Source organism: Phyllobates terribilis, unplaced genomic scaffold (assembly GCF_046119375.1).
Source record: "Phyllobates terribilis strain yellow unplaced genomic scaffold, ASM4611937v1 Scaffold_2__4_contigs__length_985480577, whole genome shotgun sequence".
Lineage (NCBI taxonomy): Eukaryota > Metazoa > Chordata > Amphibia > Anura > Dendrobatidae > Phyllobates > Phyllobates terribilis.
This window is the reverse complement of record NW_027362762.1, coordinates 920,285,985-920,306,391: the sequence shown is the minus strand read 5'-3', so window position 1 is coordinate 920,306,391 and position 20,407 is coordinate 920,285,985. Positions and strand designations below refer to the sequence as shown.

The 20,407-nt window shown below is 45.1% G+C and overlaps 1 long non-coding RNA gene across 1 annotated transcript in view; it reads left to right on the top strand.

Moving 5' to 3' along the window:
* The window catches only part of LOC141236824 (uncharacterized), a 94,166-nt gene extending 75,473 nt beyond the window's left edge, over positions 1–18,693 (top strand). The window contains exon 3 of the long non-coding RNA XR_012302426.1: positions 18,226–18,693. This is a non-coding gene — a long non-coding RNA (uncharacterized lncRNA). The remainder of the gene's footprint in view (positions 1–18,225) is intronic.
* The last annotated feature ends 1,714 nt before the right edge of the window (positions 18,694–20,407 follow it).

The window sequence follows — 20,407 nt, the reverse complement described above, 5'->3', positions numbered from 1 at the left end:
ATTAATTTTGTTGGAAAATAATTATGACATGGTGGGGATATCTGAGATGTGGCTGGACGAGAGCCATGACTGGGCAGTTAATTTACAGGGCTAGAGTCTGTTCAGAAATGACCGTACAAACAAGCGAGGGGGGGGGGGGTGTTTATATGTAAAATCATCCTTAAAACCTGTCTTGCGGGAGGATATATGTGAATCTAATGAAAATGTAGAGTCCCTGTGGGTGGAGATAAGGGGAGGGGGAAAAAATAATAAATTACTGATAGGGGTTTGTTATAAGTCTCCAAAAATAATGGAAGTAGCGGAGAATATCCTCGGAAAGCAAATAGATGAAGCAGCGACTCAAGGAGAAGTCATTATTATGGGAGACTTCAACTACCCTGAAATACATTGGGGGACAGAAACATGTAGTTCAAGCAAAGGAAATAGGTTTTTGACTACTATGAGAGACAATTACCTTTCACAACTGGTTCAGGACCCAACAAGAAGGGGGGCACTGCTAGACCTAATATTAACCAATAGGCCAGACCGCATATCAAATATACGAGTTGGGGGTCACTTGGGTAATAGTGATCACAAAATAATACGTTTTCATGTAACCTTTAATAAGATGTGTAGTAGAGGGGTTACAAGGACACTAAACTTCAGGAAGGCAAATTTCCAACGGTTAAGAGATGATCTTAGTGCAATAAACTGGGACGATATCCTGAGACATAAAGCTACACAAAGCAAATGGGAGACATTTATTAACATCCTGAATGGGACTTGTGCACAATATATACCCCTTGGGAATAAACATGCTAGAAATAGGAGGAAACCACTATGGCTAAATAGAGCTGTAAGAGGCGCAATAAGTGACAAAAAGAAAGCATTTAGAGAACTAAAGCAAGTAGGTAGTGATGAGGCATTAAATAAATATAGAAAATTAAATAAATTATGTAAAAAACAAATCAAGGCAGCAAAGATTGAGGCAGAGAGAATCGTTGCCAGAGAAAGTAAAAATAACCCCAAAATATTCTTTAACTACATAAATAGTAAAAAACTAAAAAATTATAGTGTTGGCCCCCTTAAAAATAGTCTGGGTGAAATGGTGGATGAGGATGAGGAAAAAGCCAATATGCTAAATGATTTTTTTTCAACCGTATTTACACAAGAAAATCGCATGACAGAAAACATGATTAGTGATAACATAAATTCTCCAGTAAATGTCACTTGCTTAACCCAGCAGGAAGTACGGCGGCGTCTAAAAATCACTAAAGTTGACAAATCCCCGGGCCCGGATGGGATACACCCGCGAGTACTGCAGGAATTAAGTAACGTCATAGACAGACCATTATTTTTAATCTTTAAAGATTCCATAATAACAGGGTCTGTACCACAGGACTGGCATATAGCAAATGTGGTGCCAATATTCAAAAAGGGGACAAAAACTGAACTTGGAAATTATAGGCCGGTAAGCTTAACCTCTACTGTGGGTAAAATCCTGGAGGGTTTCCTAAGAGATGCTATACTAGAGTATCTGAAGAAGAATAACCTCATGACCCAATATCAACATGGGAGGGACCGTTCCTGTCAAACTAATCTGATCAGTTTTTATGAGGAGGCAAGTTCTGGACTGGACAAAGGAAATGCAGTGGATGGACTTTTCAAAAGCTTTTGATACGGTTCCACACAAAAGGTTGATACATAAAATGAGAACAATGGGGATAGGGGGAAATATATGTATGTGGGTTAAGAATTGGCTCAGTGATAGGAAACAAAGGGTGGTTATTAATGGAAAACACTCAGACTGGGTCTCAGTTAACAGTGGGGTACCACAGGGGTCAGTATTGGGCCCCCTTCTTTTTAACATATTAATGACCTTGTAGGGGGCATATGGAGTAATATTTCAATATTTGCAGATGACACTAAACTCTGCAGGGTAATCAATACAGAGGAGGACAATTTTATATTACAGGAGGATCTATGTAAACTAGAAGCTTGGGCTGATAAATGGCAAATGAGCTTTAATGGGGATAAATGTAAGGTAATGCACTTGGGCAGAGGAAATAAAATGTATAATTATATGCTTAATTGTAAAACACTGGGCAAAACTGTAACTGAAAAAGACCTGGGTGTATTGGTGGACGACAAGCTCACGTTTAGTGGCCAGTGTCAGGCAGCTGCTGCAAAGGCAAATAAAATAATGGGATGCATTAAAAGAGGCATAGATGCTCATGAGGAGAACATAATTTTACCTCTATACAAGTCACTAGTGCGACCACACTTAGAATACTGTGTACAGTTCTGGTCTCCGGTGTATAAGAAAGACATAGCTGAACTAGAGTGGGTGCAGAGAAGAGCGACCAAGGTTATTAGAGGACTGGGGGGTCTGCAATACCAAGACAGGTTATTACACTTGGGTTTATTTACTGTGGAAAAACGAAGGCTTAGGGGTGATCTTATTACTATGTACAAGTATATGAGGGGACAGTACAAAGACCTTTCTACTGATCTTTTTACTCTGAGGCCTGAGACGGGGACAAGGGGGCATCTTCCACATCTGGAGGAAAGAAGGTTTAATCATAATCACAGACGGGGATTCTTTACTGTAAGAGCAGTGAGACTATGGAACTCTCTGCCGCATGATGTTGTAATGAGTGATTCACTATTAAAATTTAAGAAGGGCATAGATGCCTTTCTTGAAAAGTATAATATTACAGGTTATAAATACTAGATTCCTTGATAGGGTGTTGATCCAGGGAACTAGTCTGATTGTCGTATGGAGTCGGGAAGGAATTTTTTTCCCCAATGTGGAGCTTAGTGTTTGCCACATGGTTTTTTTTTGCCTTCCTCTGGATCAACAAGTTAGGCTATGGGTTGAACTAGATGGACTTAGTCTTCCTTCAACCTTAAAAACTATGTTACTATGTTACTATGTTTACATCTTTGATGTCTTCAGCTCTGGAGCACAGAGCACTTACCACCAATGGGCATCTCTGCAGCGCCAGTGAGTGACGTCAGCAGCGTGATCACATGACCTGATCACGCTGCTGGCGTTGCTCTGAACCGGAGGTCAGAGCTTCAATTGTACTCGTGTCTGAAAGACGAGAGTACTGTCACTGGGAGACGGTGCACTGCAGCTTCTCTGAGCCGACTGTCAGCTTGACACCCAGCTCAGAGAACTGCCGACTCTCAGTCCGGGGGAGCGGCAGAATTCATCCAGCGGGGGAGAAACATCGGACCACCACATTAGGTGGCCCGACAGCGCCCTCTTGCCGGCTGTACTGGGGGAATATGCCCCGCCCTCTTCCCCCCTAGATACGCCTCTGGTGGACGCTGTCTGGCCTATGATGTGGTGATGTCCGTCTTTTTAGGTGTGCATAAATGCGCGGTCGACCACAGTTTTGTGCACTTCTGAAAAGAAGGACACCACTGAACAGAGGCCAGACAGAGTCCAGAGTAACTCTGCTGCCTTATTGTGAATCGATGCCTCGGGGGTTTACATGGAAAGTGATCAGCGTAGAGAGCCGGATAAATGTGATCCAAAATGTTATTCAAAATGTTCCCAATAAAAGCTTCAACTCAATCCAAAAATAAAAACAAGTCCCCACTCAGGTCCATCATCTGTTAATGGAAATATAGGGGGCTTCCATGTTACTTGTTATACAAAGGCTCTGGAAAAGCACTATGGCTCCTTGCCTCTCAAAAAAATTCCAGCAAATTCTGCGCTCCCAAATCCAAATGCCACTCTCCCTTCTGAGCCCCAGTGTGCCTAAACCACATTTAGCATCCACATGTTTGGCATTCTGCTCTTCTATCACTTAGGGGCTCGGTATATGGAGTCCACAAACTATTCTAGGAAAAACTGCGCACCAGGAGGCAAATAGCGCTCTGTCCCTCCCGAGTCTCACCGTATGGCTATGCAGTACTGCACAGCCACATATGGGGTATTTCCTTGTTCAGCTGAAAATATAGGATACATTTTGGTGCCATTTTTACCCATTTCCCCATGTAAAAATGTAAAATCTGGGGCTTAAACAAAGTTTTTGTGGTAAAATTATAATTATTTTTTCTTCACTGCCCAATGGTATAAAATTATGTAACATACCTGGGTTCACTTAAGGGGGATTCTGCTGTTCTGGCACCTCAGAGGCTCTCCCAGTCATTTCTTTTGCGAGTTAAATTTAACTGTATGCACAGTAAAAAAAAACTATTTTTTCTGTTGCTAACCACAGTACAAAATATATTTTTTTTCTGTGACAAATGTGATACAGTCTGCCATAAGCCACCTAGTCCTTTTGTGGCGGTGAAATTAAGCTGTATGCAGATGTAAAATTGTTTTCTGTGAGTAACGTGATGCTTCATGAAATTCTGCTGTTTTCAGAGTAAAAAAACCTCAACAACCATCAGCTGCCCCATCAACCGCATCTGCTGCTTCTTCCTCCTCCTCCTTTACCGTGCCAAGTATGGTGGAGCAGGTCTCCCATCGCAGAACCTCTGGTTCTTTACTCACTCCAGTCAGGCTGAGTGAGAACCCGTCAGCTGTAACGGAAGCGGACATGCCTGCTGTTTTTGACTGATCTCAGAGAATGAGCACACCACAACTTTATCAATCCATTGTAACATCTCCACACTCACGGTCCAGCATTTTGTCCAGTTTACCATACTCCGCCCTCCCTCAGCACTGCAGCCAGCCCTCGGTCCTGTAGTTGTGGTCACGTAAAAGATTGTTTCCTCCTACACATGACAAAGCTAAGAGATTGAACTCCACCATCTCCAATCTGCTGGCCACTGAAATGGTGGTCTCAGACCCTAATTTTTTGAAATGTGAACACTCCTGGTTGGGTCTCCATCAGCTGGGTTGGCTGTAGTGGAAAAGTTGTTTGTCCCCATTATACTAGTTCTACTCTAGTGAAATTAATTCTTTGGTGGAAATATTGTTGCTATAGGGGTACACATAATATAATCGAAATTGGATTTCTTACTACCGTGGTATATAAAGCAGGCTACATTTCATCTTTTAATTCTTTGGTGCTGATATTGTTCTCCATACAGGGGGACACATTAGTGATGAGTGAGCACTAAATGTGCTCAACTTAGTGGTTCAGTGGTTTCTCAAAATCTACCCAGATCAGCCAGAGCTGCTTGTGAAAGTATGCCGTGTGTGCACTGTGCCCATTTCAGAAAGTCATCTACGGCTTACGCCACCCTGGCAGTGCTTCAGCAGCATTTGCAGCTTCCAGCTCACTGACTAATGCGCCATGTCACCACATGTTGGAAATCAACGTTGCAGATCTTGGGAAGGATTTGTGAGCAGCAGAGGGCAGTTGTTGAGTACCAGCTTAAACACGCCCTTTGGAATTCAGGTCAGCCTCCGCACATAAGAGCTGATGAGTGGGCATGGATGTCTGACATGTGTGCTGTCCTCCAAAACTTTGAGGACTCCACCAAGATGGTGAGCGGCGATGACGCCATAATTAGCGTCACCATCCAGCTTCTCTGTCTACTGAAATGCTCACTGTCACAAAGAGGAGGCATTGCAGCCGGAGCAAGGAACTATACAGGGTGATGCTACACAGCCCAGCCTCATCTCATCTTAACGCGGATTGGGTGATAATGAGGAGGAGGATGAGAACATGGACAGTCGTCCTCTTGGTGAGGACAGGGAAGTCTTGATGCCCCTCTTTCAGTCTGTGGGAAAGCTGTACGAGTTTCGCTTAATGATGACCTTCAGTAGCCTAAACCGTGGCTTCGCTTATGCATGTTATTTCTGAAAACGCATTGCAGATCAAGCCATTTCCCAACTCTGTAGTCATGAAATTCAAGGAGTAAAGAAAGATCTTTGTGTGTGACTAAGCAACACTGAGAAGTGTGAGCTGATGTTGCACGGGCTGCCATTGCTTATGCAACAAGCTGAATTAGAGTACTTCCTGGGAGAAATGACAGCCGGAGTAGATACGGTTTCCCTCTATGCCAGTCCTTTCACCGACCTAAAGGATATAGCTGAGGTGAAAATACAAGTCTCACCGAGAATCAGTGTCAGACTGAAGAATATTGGGCCCACCAGAGGATTTGATTCCGAGGGCCCACCTTTCTCCCCTGCTCAAGAGCCCCATAGCAGCTGCAAGGTTTGCGCTATGAACTCTCCTGATGGAAAAGCCAGGGCCCACTGGAGGATTCTCAACCCTGCCAAGAAGCAGCCCTGGCTAAGAAACATCTGTGTGAAGGTTCCTGGACACTATATGGCTGCTTTTTTACTGAGGAGGAAACAGGACAACCCGGGGGAAACGCAAACACGGGGAGAAGATACAAACTCCTTGCAGATGTTGTCCTTGGTGGGATTTGAACCCAGGACACCAGCGCTGCAAGGCTGCAGTGCTAACCACAGAGCCATCGTGCTGCCCTCTCTTCTCCCTCTGATATCTAACATGTTGGAGAAACTTGCACCTACTGCCACTCAGTGTCTTCAGCTCGTTTGTGAGAAATTAACGTTTGGGAAGCCACTCAGTCTACCAAATAAAATTCCTGAGAAGGAAATTGTGGATGGCTTCGCTTCTGGTACTGGTTGCAGTGCTAATACCATGGCCCTATCATCATTAAGTAGCTAGCTCGTTGTCTAGGAGACCGACCACTGCTACTTTCTGCCTTGTGAACATTGTGTTGAAGCTTGCAAGGGATCATGAGTTTACTGTTACAGAGAGGAGCCAGAAGACCGCAGCGTCTGATTCCTCCCACTACTGTAGTCATTAGAAGCCTTTCTCCTTCATATTAATCGGTGCAGGGGTTAATCTGCTCAGTTGTGAGCTCCTGGAAGCTTGCCTTCATTTAGGGTCTCAGCAGATTTGTCCCTTGCATCTCCCCTACTGTGTAACTCTCTACCCCAACACATTAGACTCTCGCCTACTGTGGAAACATTCAAAAGGAAGCTGAAGACCCACTTCTTCTGACAAGCGTACATTCTGCAGTAACCCTCGCTCCAACATACCGCCGCACGACCAGCTGTATCCTCACCTACTGTTTCCTCACCCATCCCTTGTAGATTGTTTGTGCGCTCTCGCGGGCAGGGTCCTCTATCCTCTTGTACCGATCGGTGACCCCTTTTCACATGTAAAGAGCCACGGAATAAATGTCGCTATAATAATAATAATTATAGTACTTATACTCTGGGTCAATTGATGGCATTTTCCTCGTGTCTGCCCCTAATTTGATGTGTTTTGCCAGCTTTTGGGTCCGTTTGAAGGTGTTGTGTATGCGTTTGTTTTTGCCCCCCATTGAATCCAATGGCATTCGGCAATGTTCGACGAATATTCAACAAATAAATCGGCGAATATTCCAAATTCGACGATCGTAATCCGAACCGAATAATGAAACATTCGCTCATCTCTTGTTTTGAGCACATTGAGGGGTGCAGTTTTTAGAATGGAGTAACTTTTGGGTATTTTCTGTCATGTAGGCCCCACAAAGTCACTTCAAATGTGATGTGGTCCCTAAAATAAATAGTTTTGTAAAATTTGTTGGAAAAATGAGAAATTGCTGGTCAACTTTGCACCCCTCTAACTTCCTAACAAAAAAATTATGTTTCAAAAATTGTGCTGATGTAAAGTAGACATGTGGGAAATGTTATTGACTAACTATTTTGTGTGACATAAGTCTCTGGTTTAAGGGCATAAGAATTAAAACTTTGAAAAATTTTAGCAAAATTTCGGATATTTTCACAAATGAACACAAGTGTTATCAAACTAATTTTACCACTATCATGAAGTACAAGATTGAGACAGAGAGACTCATCGCCAGAGAAAGTAAAAATAATCCCAAAATATTCTTTAACTACATAAATAGTAAAAAACTAAAAAATGACAGTGTTGGCCCCCTTAAAAATAGTCTGGGTGAAATGGTGGATGAGGATGAGGAAAAAGCCAATATGCTAAATGATTTTTTTTCAATCGTATTTACACAAGAAAATCGCATGACAGAAAACATGATTAGTGATAACAAAAATTCTCCATTAAATGTCACTTGCTTAACCCAGCAGGAAGTACGGCGGCGTCTAAAAATCACTAAAGTTGACAAATCCCCGGGCCCGGATGGGATACACCCGCGAGTACTGCAGGAATTAAGTAACGTCATAGATAGACCATTATTTTTAATCTTTAAAGATTCCATAATAACAGGGTCTGTACCACAGGACTGGAAATGTGGTGCCAATATTCAAAAAGGGGACAAAAACCGAACTTGGAAATTATAGGCCGGTAAGCTTAACCTCTACTGTGGGTAAAATCCTGGAGGGTTTCCTAAGAAATGCTATACTAGAGTATCTGAAGAAGAATAACCTCATGACCCAATATCAACATGGGTTTACGAGGGACCGTTCCTGTCAAACTAATCTGATCAGTTTTTATGAGGAGGCAAGTTCTGGACTGGACCAAGGAAATGCAGTGGATGTTGTGTATATGGACTTTTCAAAAGCTTTTGATACGGTTCCACACAAAAGGTTCATACATAAAATGAGAACAATGGGGATAGGGGAAAATATATGTATGTGGTTTAAGAATTGGCTCAGTGATAGGAAACAAAGGGTGGTTATTAATGGAAAACACTCAGACTGGGTCTCAGTTAACAGTGGGGTACCACAGGGGTCAGTATTGGGCCCCCTTCTTTTTAACATATTTATTAATGACCTTGTAGGGGGCATACAGAGTAATATTTCAATATTTGCAGATGACACTAAACTCTGCAGGGTAATCAATACAGAGGAGGACAATTTTATATTACAGGAGGATCTATGTAAACTAGAAGCTTGGGCTGATAAATGGCAAATGAGCTATAATGGGGATAAATGTAAGGTAATGCACTTGGGCAGAGGAAATAAAATGTATAATTATATACTTAATTCTAAAACACTGGGCAAAACTGTAACTGAAAAAGACCTGGGTGTATTGGTGGACGACAAGCTCACGTTTAGTGGCCAGTGTCAGGTTGCTGCTGCAAAGGCAAATAAAATAATGGGATGCAGTAAAAGAGGCATAGATGCTCATGAGGAGAACATAATTTTACCTCTATACAAGTCACTAGTGCGACCACACTTAGAATACTGTGTACAGTTCTGGTCTCCGGTGTATAAGAAAGACATAGCTGAACTAGAGTGGGTGCAGAGAAGAGCGACCAAGGTTATTAGAGGACTGGGGCAATACCAAGACAGGTTATTACATTTGGGGCTATTTACTGTGGAAAAACGAAGGCTTAGGGGTGATCTTATTACTATGTACAAGTATATGAGGGGACAGTACAGAGACCTTTCTACTGATCTTTTTACTCTGAGGCCTGAGACGGGGACAAGGGGGCATCTTCTACGTCTGGAGGAAAGAAGGTTTAATCATAATCACAGACGGGGATTCTTTACTGTAAGAGCAGTGAGACTATGGAGCTCTCTGCCGCATGATGTTGTAATGAGTGATTCACTGTTAAAATTTAAGAAGGGCATGGATGCCTTTCTTGAAAAGTATAATATTACAGGTTATATATACTAGATTCCTTGATACGGCATTGATCCAGGGAACTAGTCTGATTGTCGTATGGAGTCAGGAAGGAATTTTTTTCCCCAATGTGGAGCTTAGTGTTTGCCACGTGGGTTTTTTTTGCCTTCCTCTGGATCAACAAGTTAGGCTATGGGTTGGACTAGATGGACTTAGTCTTCCTTCAACCTTAAAAACGATGTTACTATGTTACTATGTAATATGACACAAAAAAACGATCTCAGAATCACTGGGATCCGTTGAAGTGTTCGAGAGGTATGACCTCATAAATTGACCATTGGTCAGATTTAAAAAATGAAGACTGGTCATTAACCTATAAAGTGGCTCGGTCCTTAAGGGGTTAAATAAAAAAAACTGTTTGGTACCATTATAATCACAATGACCTCAAGAATCATATTCCAGGTAATATTTATTGCTAAGTCAATGGCAAAAAACAAAACCTAAAAAAAGATTGTCAAATTGCGCTGTTTTTTTCTGCAATTTTCCCTCACTTGAATTTTTATTCTCGATTTACAGTACATTATGTGGTAACATGAATGGTGTCATTAAATACTACAGCTTGTCCTGAAAAAAAAAGCTAGCCCTGATATGGCTGTATTGACAGAAAAATAAAAAATGTATGGGTCTTCGAAGAAGGAGAGCAAAAACGAAGGCACAAAAACTAGAAGACGCTCGGTCCTTAAGGTGTTAAAGGGAACCTGACAAGAGATTCATACAGTCTGCACCATGGGGCAGAGTAAATCTGGTCAACAGAGAAGCTCTTCCTCTTCAGGTCTGCTCTGTCAACAGGGTGTCACAGCCAATGTCATGCTAATTGACAACCGGGGTGGACATATCATTGGTGCAGCTGAGTTCATTGGACATGAGCTCACCTAATGCACGTCACTGACAGCGTGGGAAAATTCTCCTGCGCTTGCAGTGAGCGTGAGAGAATTCTCCTGCTGAAGGGCTGAGCGCAGGAGAATTTTCCCACGCTGTCAGTGACGTGCATGAGGTGAGCTGAGTTCATTGGACATGAACTCGGCTCATCTGGATGCCGTCACAGCCAGACACTGAGGAGCGCAAGCATGCCTGCGCTTCTCAGTCTCTGCGGCATGGCAAGCTGGATGGCAGCGTTCTGTTGCGATCCAGCCTGTCATGTCAATGTTGCAGAGCTGAAGCGGTCGTGGGAACCATGGAAAGGTAAGGATGATGTTGCTATATTATTTTACTTTTATTGCAGAAGACATTGGCTTCAGCTGGAATGGGCGTGATGGTAAGTATGGTTTAATTTATAACATTAAAGAATTGTGTGTTTATTTCAATTAAAGGACTTTATTCTTGGTGTTTGTGTTTTTTTGTAACTTTGACTATGGGGTTAGTAATGGGGGTGTCTTATAGACGCCTCTCCATTACTAACCTGGGCTTGATGTCAGCTGGCATTATAAGCTGACATCAACCCCAGCCCTATTACCCCACTGCCACCGCTACAGGGCAGTGGGAAGAGCGAGGCTAAGTGCCAGAATTGGCACATCCTATGGATGCACCATTTCTGGGGCGGCTGACGGCTGGTGTTTCTAGCCTGGGAGGGGGCCAATATTCATGGCACCCTTCCTGGGCTATTAATATCAGCCGCCAGCTGTCTGCCTAGCCTTTGCTAGCTATTAAAATAGGGGGGACCCCACGTCATTTTTTTGGGGGGGTCCCCCATTTTAATAGCTAGTAAAGGCTAGGTATTCAGCTGGGGGCTGATATTAGTAGCCTGGGAAGCTCCGTGGGTATTGCCCCCTTCCCAGGCTTCAAACATCTGCCCCAGCTGTCTGCTTAACCTCCGCTAGAGCCTAAAATTACAGGGAACCCCACGCCAATTTTTTTTTTTTTAATAAATCCTTTATTTTAACACTAAATGACAAGTACAGTAATCAACACTGTCACTCTACTTATTATATATGTGACTGACATGTTTCTGTCTATCTAATCTATGTGTGATGCTCTATTCTTTCTATTCTAAATTGTCGGGTACCGCTGCTGAATTGCCGGCCGGCTTTTTTAAAGAGACGGTGCATGAAAACATTATTATTTTTTTTTAATAAGTCCTTTACACTAAATGACAAGTGCAGTAAGCAACACTGTCACTGTACTTCTTATATATGTGACTGACATGTTTCTATCTATCTAATCTATGTGTGATGCTCTATTCTTTCTGTTGTAAATTGTAGGGTACCTGTGTACGCCGCTGCTGAATTGCCGGCCGGCTTTTTTAAAGAGACTGTGCATGAAAACACTATTATTTTTTTTAACAAATCCTTTAACACTAAATGACAAGTACAGTAAGCTGAGCGCTGCCATCCAGCTTGTCATTGTCATCCTTCAGAGACACTGCAGAGCGCAGGCATTATGGGAACTTCCGATTCCGGTATTCGATATTCTAAAAGTATCGGAACTCAGCATCGGAACTCCGATACTGAAATATCGGGTATCGACCGATATTCGCGGTATCGGAATGCTCAACACTACGCACAACACGTTTTTGCTATAAAAGCCTTCATCAGGTGCATAAGAGATTCTAAAATATACTGAGTATATATACCCATTTGAACTAAACACGGAAACAGAAACGCGTTGTGCGTCATTTTTATTGCAATCTTTTTGATTACAATGGGGAATCCTTCCTTAACAACACAGGAGCGCCTCCGGTTCATTTTTTCCTCTATGCCTACATGGAGGTTACTGTCGGGCTAGGACAGATACACAACCATGGCATCTGGATGAGCCTCAGACCGTTGGTGGAGATACTTGTGATTATAGTTGTTTCACTAGTGTTGTGCCAGGAAAAGCACAACCATCCCAGGTGAGCGCTTACAAGCTGTACATCTTATTGTCCTAATTTTATTTTATTTATTGCACTCAGGTAGTGCTCCCTTTTTCTCCTTTTTTATCTTTATTCTACCCAGAATTATTGAACACAGCACAGGAAAGGCAGGGAGGTGTAGTTCAGTGGTGCACAGCCATTTAGGATGCAGATAAACCGGAATTCTGGTGTCAATGGGGGAAACAGCAAGAGGCAAAGAGGGCACAAGATAGGGCAATTATATGACTGGGGAAGAAACATAAATTAAATGTGGTTTATCACATCTTTGGGAAGCGGAGTTCAATTTCCCTAGCCACACACAGGCCTGATTACTGCCAAACCTGTTCTCAATCAAGAAATCACTTAAATAGGACCTGCCTGACAAAGTAAAGTAGACCAAAAGATCCTCAAAAGTTAGACATCATGCTGCGATCCAAAGAAATTCAGTAATAAATGAGAAACAAAGTAATTGAGATCTATCAGTCTGGAAACACCAAGGTTACTTACCGGTAGCCGGTTTTTCCTGAGCCCATGACAGCACACCTTGAGAGAGGATCCGCCCCACCAAGGACAGGAAACCATCTGAAATAAAAGGGCGGCACCTCTCCCTCGCTTCAGTTGTTTACAGAGCATTGAGAGGACCTCCTTAAACAGGTTAGGCATATAACCAACACCACAATATACATATACACACCACCCAAAACAGTGCACACTAGGGTGTGAGAAACATAGAAAAAATAGGGGGGGAAACTACGGGTGCTGTCATGGGCTCAGGAAAAACCGGCTACCGGTAAGTAACCTTGGTGTTTTCCCTCCCCCATGACAGCACACCTTGAGAGAATTTTGGAGAATTTATGAGCACCCTAGGGAGGGACCACCGCCTGAAGTACCCTTCTCCCAAAGGTGAGATCAGAAGAGGACAGATCCAACCGATAGTACTTAAAGAAGGTGGATGGTGTAGACCAAGTAGCAGCCCTACATATCAGCTCGATCGAGACGTCTGCTCTCTCTGCCCAGGAGGTTGCGACGGCTCTGGTGGAATGAGCCCTCACATTGCCCGGGGCTGGAACCCCTGTGGAAGTATAGGCTAAGCAAATGGCCTCCCTGAGCCACCTAGAGATGGTACCCTTGGACACCCCGTGACCTTTCCTACACCCTTGAAAGGCCAGGAACAAAGAATAGTCTTTCCTCCACAGACTAGTCATGTGAATGTACTGTAGCAGGGACCTCCTAACTTCTAGGCTATGGAACCTGACTTCCCCTGGGTTCTTGGGATTGCTGCCGAACGAGGGTAGCACAATCTCCTGACTACGGTGAAATCTAGATACCACCTTGGGAAGGTATGCTGGATCTGGCCGCAAGGTGACCCTATCCTCAAAGATTTGTGTGTAAGGAGGATTAACCGAGAGGGCCTGCAGATCACCCACCCTACGGGCTGACGTTAAGGCCACTAGGAGGATGGTCTTAAGGGTGAGAATTTTTGGAGAGACCTTGTGTAGGGGTTCGAACGGTTCACTAGTAAGAGCGTTCAAGACTAAATTCAGGTCCCAAGGAGGAACACCCATGGACCTAACCGGTCCTGCTCTGGCACAGGACTTGATAAACCTCGAGATCCACCTATTCCCAGCCAGATTACAATTGTAGAGTGCTCCCAAAGCTGAAACTTGAACCTTAAGGGTCCCTGTAGCTAGACCCAGGTCCCGCCCCTTTTGCAGAAATTCCAGGATCCCTCTGATCGGAGGTTTGCTCGATAGCGGGATATCTATAAACTCTAGGAATTTACCCCAAACCCTGCTATAAATCTTAGTTGTAATTGGTTTTCTGCTCCCCAATAAAGTAGAAACTAAGCCTGGTGAAAACCCCTTGCTACTCAATAGTGACCTCTCAAATTCCATGCCGAAAGATGGAACCCCCTGGCCTGGGCATGGAATACTGGTCCCTGCATGAGAAGGTCCGGCCTCTCTGGTAGAATCCAGGGATCTGACACCGACATTAGCTGAAGCAGAGAGAACCAAGGCCTCTTGGGCTAAAAAGGGGCTATCAAAATCACCCTGGCGCCTTCCTCCCGGATCTTCCTCACCACTACTGGAATCATCACTAATGGCGGAAAGGCATAGGCCTTCCTGAACCCCCAAGGAATCTGGAGGGCATCTATGGCATGGGGATTTTCTGCCGGATTTAGGGAGCAAAATCTCTGCACCTTCCCGTTTGCCCTTGTGGCGAACAGGTCTATGTCTGGCTGCCCCCATAACTGGACAATCTGATGGAAGACCTCCGGGTTTAACCCCCACTCCCCCTGTCTTAGGGTATGGCGGCTTAGAAAATCTGCTTTCACGTTTTCTACCCCCTTTATGTGAAGGGCGCTGAAGGATGGGAGGTTTCGCTCTGCTAGACGAAGGATCCTGTCTGCCACCACCATCAGAGGGCGTGACCTTGTCCCTCCCTGGTGATTCACATAGGCAACTGCTGTCCGGTTGTCGGACCTGACCTGGACATGGTGACTTTGGATGTGAGGGAGGAAGCCCCTGAGGGATCTTTCTATTGCCCAAAGCTCCTTTATGTTTGAGGATGCTCCCCTCTCGTGGTAAGCCCAGTGACCCTGTATTGAGAGTTCTGCCAGATGACCCCCCCCATCCGGAACTGCTTGCGTCGGTCTTAATTACCCGATCTACTAGTCTGGACCACTGAACGCCTGCGGTCAGATTTCCCCTGACTGTCCACCACGAAAGGGAATCTACTACTTCTGGGGAGAGAGAGAGCCTGCCTTCTAAATGCCCGTTGCAGGACCTCTGTGCTGACAGGACCTCCCACTGAGCCGCCTCATATGCCCCTGGGCCCACATTACTGCTGGGAGACAGGCCGTCATAGAACCCAGGAGGGACATTGCCTCTCTCAGAGACATCTCTGGAGCTTGAATGGCCTTCGAGACTAATGCAATCAACCTGCAGATTTTGTCCTCTGGGAGGAAGCAGGTTTGGTGACGAGAGTCTAGAGTCTAGGATCAGACCCAGAAAGGTCTGGGTCCTGGAGGGGGTTAGTCTTGATTTTTGGAAATCCACTAACCACCCCAGCTGATGCAACACTTCCGTGACCACTAGGAGCTGACTGGAGCAGTGGGCTTCTGTTTTCCCTATTATCAAGAAGTCGTCTAAATATGGCACGATCACTACATTCTTGATCCGTAGGAAGGCTGTCACTTCTGCTATTAGTTTCGTAAATATTCTCGGGGCAATGGAGAGGCCAAAGGGTAGGGCAGCAAACTGAAAATGCTTCAGCTTCCCCTGAATAAACAGGGCTACTCTCAGATACTTCTGATACTCCGGATGGATTGGGACGTGATAATATGCGTCCTTCAAGTCTATTACAGCCATAAAGCAGTTGCGATGTAAGAGCTTCACTGCCGAGCTTACTGACTCCATCTTGAAAGTCTGGTTTTCTACTACTTGGTTCAGACTCCTGAGGTTGATGATGGTCCTTAAGGACCCGTTTGTTTTTTTTATCATGAATAGTGGGGAATAGAACCCCTTCCCTCTCTGTGGTGCTGGTACTTCGAGAAGGACCTGCTTTCCTACTAACTCTAACACTTCTGTTTCCAGGGCTAACTGTTCTTCCTGGACCTTTCGTAGGGGGGTAACCACAAAGGTCCGCCAGGGGGTCTGGCTGAATCGGATCTTCAGGCCCCCACTGATAATTTTCAGAATCCAGGGGTTTGTTGTTATCGCGTCCCAAGCTGGAAGAAAGTGGGAAAGCCTTCCACCCACTTCCAGCCTGGCGTCATTGGGAGGATCTCTTTGAACTCGAGGATGGTCCTCCAAACATGTAGCCCGACTCTTTTTTGGACTTGGCTTCCCATCTCCTTTTGTCTCCCGAAGGACGACCCCGATTAAATTTCCTCCTCCGAAAACTAAATCTTCTTGGTTCCCCCGAAGATCCCGGGAACCCTTTGCTTTTATTGCCTGCTTTTTCTAACAGGACTTCTAACTTTTGGCCAAACAGGAGTCTACAGTCACACGGGAGGGAGCACAGCTTCTGTTTCGAAGGTAGGTCGCCTGGGCAACCTTTGAGCCACAAGGCCTGCCTGGCTGCGTTGGATAGTCCCGCTGCCCTAGCTGACAGTCTGACCGAGTCTGCTGAAGAGTCGGCCAGGAAGGCCGATGCTGTTTGTATTAGAGGTAGATCCGCAAGTATTGCCTGTCTGGAGACCTTTTTATCTTTAAGCTGGTCTTCCAGCTGTTGGAGCCACACCATCAAGGACCTCGCCACACAGGTGCTAGCCACCGCTGGTTTTAGGCCGCCTGCCGCCGCCTCCCACGTGTGGCGCAGGAAGGAGTCAGCTCTTTTATCCAGGGCATCTTTTAGGACGCCAGAGTCCTCCAAGGGCAGGGAAGATCTTTTCGATGACCTTGCCACAGTCCCGTCCACCTTGGGGATCTTATCCCAAGGTTCCGCATCCTTCTCTTCGAAGGGGTACCTTCTTTTGGAGAAGGAGGGTAAAGCCCCTGATCTCTCTGGTCTCCTCCACTCCCGGTCAATGAGGCCCTGAATCTTACTGTTAACTGGAAATGAGCGTCTCTTTTTCTCTCCCAAGCCCGCAAACATGATGTCCTCCCGGGATTTAGATGCTCTCTCTTCCTCCAGACCCATGGTTGATCTTACTGCCCTAACCAGTCTGTCTGTATTCTCAATGGGGAAGCAGGGTCTACCGCCCCCTGATGAGGAAGAGGACGATGAATCCCACTGCTCCTCGGACTGGGAGGAATCAGAGATGGAGGAAACCTCTCTACGGGGTCTTTTCTTCCCTCTAAGGAACCCTTTCAGGGACCCCTGAACTTCTGCATGTACTATGGACTTTAAATTTGCAGCAAAATCCCGGGAATTCTCAGCTATGGTTTTGGTCACACAGCCCTGGCAAAGTGGTTTCTGCCACTCTACTGAGAGAGAAGCTTGGCAAAGGGCACACATTCTATGCTTTTGCTTGGCACTACTCTTCTTAGGCTCCTAAAAAAGGGGGGTGTAAGCTGCTGCTCCTGGCTATCCGGGTCAGCCATGTTTCAGAAGCGCACCACGCTTCCAGAATAGCTCCCCCCCCTTAAAAATAAGGCCATCCAGCATCCTCCGGTCTGTGGGCCCTCCCCCTTCCTCAGCCCGGAGCTCCATCGAAAAAAAACGGTCTGGAACGCTCCGATGGGCGCCGCCATCTTGGATCGGCGCCGCCGTCACACCCGGAAGCGTTCCACACTGCAGGGGGAGGACAGCACCGCAGTCTCCGGGAGGACAGAGCCTGCCTCACCGCGTGAGCCTCGCTCGGCGCAGAGACCCCAGGGGAAGCTGCGGACGGCGCTTCTGGGATACTGAACCCGGTGCACAGGCCAGTGCCCGCTCTCCCACACCGGGACAGCCCCAGGTAAGTCTTCTTTCTTCCAGACAGGTTCCCCATCAAGGACAGGAAACCAACTGAAGCGAGGGAGAGGTGCCGCCCTTTTATTTCAGACGGTTTCCTGTCCTTGGTGGGGCGGATCCTCTCTCAAGGTGTGCTGTCATGGGGGAGGGGAAAAAGGTTATAAAGCCATTTCTAAAGCTTTGGGAGTCCAGTGAACCACAGTGAGAGCCATTATCCACAAATGGCAAAAACATGGAAGAGTGGTGAACCTTCCAAAAATGACTGGCCGACCAAAATTATCACAAGAGCACAACGACGACTAATCCAACAGGTCACAAAACACCCCACAACAACATCCAAAGAACTGCAGGCCTCACTTGCCTCAGTTAAGGTCAGTGTTCATGACTCCACAATAAGAAAGAGGCAAAAATGGCATACATTCATCCAAGATGAAAACCACTGCTGAGCATAAAGAACATAAAGGCTTGTCTTGTTTTTTCCAGAAAACATCTTGATGATCGCCAAGACTTTTTTGAAAATACTCTGTGGACTGAAGAGACAAAAGTTGAACTTTTTGAAAGGTGTGTGTCCCATTACATCTGGCGTACAAGTAACACAGCATTTCAGAAAAGGAACATCACACAAACAGTAAAATATGATGGTGGTAGTCAGGGCTGTGGAGTCGGAGTCGTAGCCCATTTGGTGGAGTCGGTATAAAATGGACCGACTCCAACTCCTAAAATATATAATAAATTGGGTGGATACAGTAATTCAATGCAGTCTGTGGGGAATATTTTTCATAAGAATTTTGGAAAGTTATGAAATGTCCTATAAATGTCTGTCCTATTCCTGATCTAAAGGTCTAGACTTTTAGCTGAGATTAACCTGTGCTACAGTAAATTCATCACTTAAACATGAGCCATGTATGAGGGAGTCGGAGTCGTAGAGTCGGTGTCATGGAAATTGAGGAGTCGGAGGTTTGGCTTACCGACTCCACAGCCCTGGTGGTAGTGTGATGGTCTGTAGCTGTTTTGCTGCTTCAGGACCTGGAAGACTTGCTGTGGTAAATGGAACCACGAATTCTGCTGTCTACCAAAAAATCCTGAAGGAGATTGTCTGACCATCTGTTTGTGACCTCAATCTAAAGCGCGCTTGGGTTATGCAGCAGGACAATGATCCAAAACACACCAGCAAGTCCACCTCTGAATGGCTTAAGAAAAACAAAATTAAAGACTTTGGAGTGGCCTAGTCAAAGTCCTGACCTTAATCCGATTAATCTGTGGCATGACCTTAAAAAGGCGGTTCATGCTCGGAAACCTTCCACTGTGGCCGAATTACAACAATTTTACAAAGATGAGTGGGCCAAAATTCCTCCAGAGCGTTGTAAAAGACTCATTGCCAGCTATCGGAAACGCTTGATTGAAGTTGTTGCTGCTAACGGTGGCCCAACCAGTTATTAGGTTTAGGGGGCAATCATTTTTTCACACAGGGCCCTTAGGTTTGGATTTATTTTTCCCTTAATAATAAAAGACTTTAATTTTAAAACTTCATTTTGTGTTTACCTGTGTTATCTTTGTCAAATATTTAAATTTGATTTGTGAACTGAAACTGAAATTGTGACAAACATGCAAAAGAATAAGAAATGAGGAAGGGGGCAAACACTATTTCACACCACTGTAAGAATTTGATACAATAGAAAAACAGAACTTAATATTTGATCCAGAAACCTTTGTTTGCAATTACAGAGGTCAGACCTTTCCTGTAGTTCTTGAGCAAGTTTGCACACACTGAAGCAGGTATTTTGGCCCACTCCTCCAGACAGATCTTCTCCAGATCTTTCAGGTTTTGTGACTGCCGCTGGACAACATTTAGTTTCAGCTCCCTCCACAAAGATTTTTTATTGGGTTCAGGTATGGAGACTGGCTAGGTCACTCCAGGACCTTGAAATTCTTCTTACGGAGACACTCCTTAGTTTCCCTGGATGTGTGTTTTGAGTCATTGTCATGCTGGAAGACCCAGCCACGACCCATCTTCAATGCTCTTACTGAGGGAAGGAGGTTGTTGGCCAAAATCTTGCGATACATGACCCCATTCAGCCTCCCTTCAATACGGTGCAGTGGTCCTGTCTCCTTTACAGAAAAGCACCCCCAAAGTATGATGTTTCCCCCACCATGCTTCACAGTTGGGATAGTGTTCTTGAGCTTGTACTCATCCTTCTTCTTACTCGAAACACAGCGAGTGGAGTTGGTATCAAAAAGCTCTATTTTGGTCTCATCTGACCACATGACCTTCTCCTATGTCTCCTCTGGATCATCCAAATGGCCACTGGCTAACTTCAAACAGGCCTGGACATGTGCTGGCGTGAGCAGGGGGACCTTGCGTGCCCTGCAGGATTTTAATTCATGACGGCGGAGTGTGTTACTAATGATAATGTTTGAGACTGTGTTCCCACCTCTCTTCAGGTTATTGACCAGGTCTTCCCATGTAGTTCTGGGCTGATTCCTGATCTTTCTCAGAATCATCTTTAATCCACAAGGAGAGATCTTGCATGGAGCCCCAGACAGAGAAAGATTGACAGACATCTTGTGTGTCTTCCATTTTCTAACAATTGTGCCAACAGTTGTTGTCTTCTCACCAAGCTGCTTGTCTATTGTCCAGTAGCCCATCCCAGCCTTGTACAGGTCT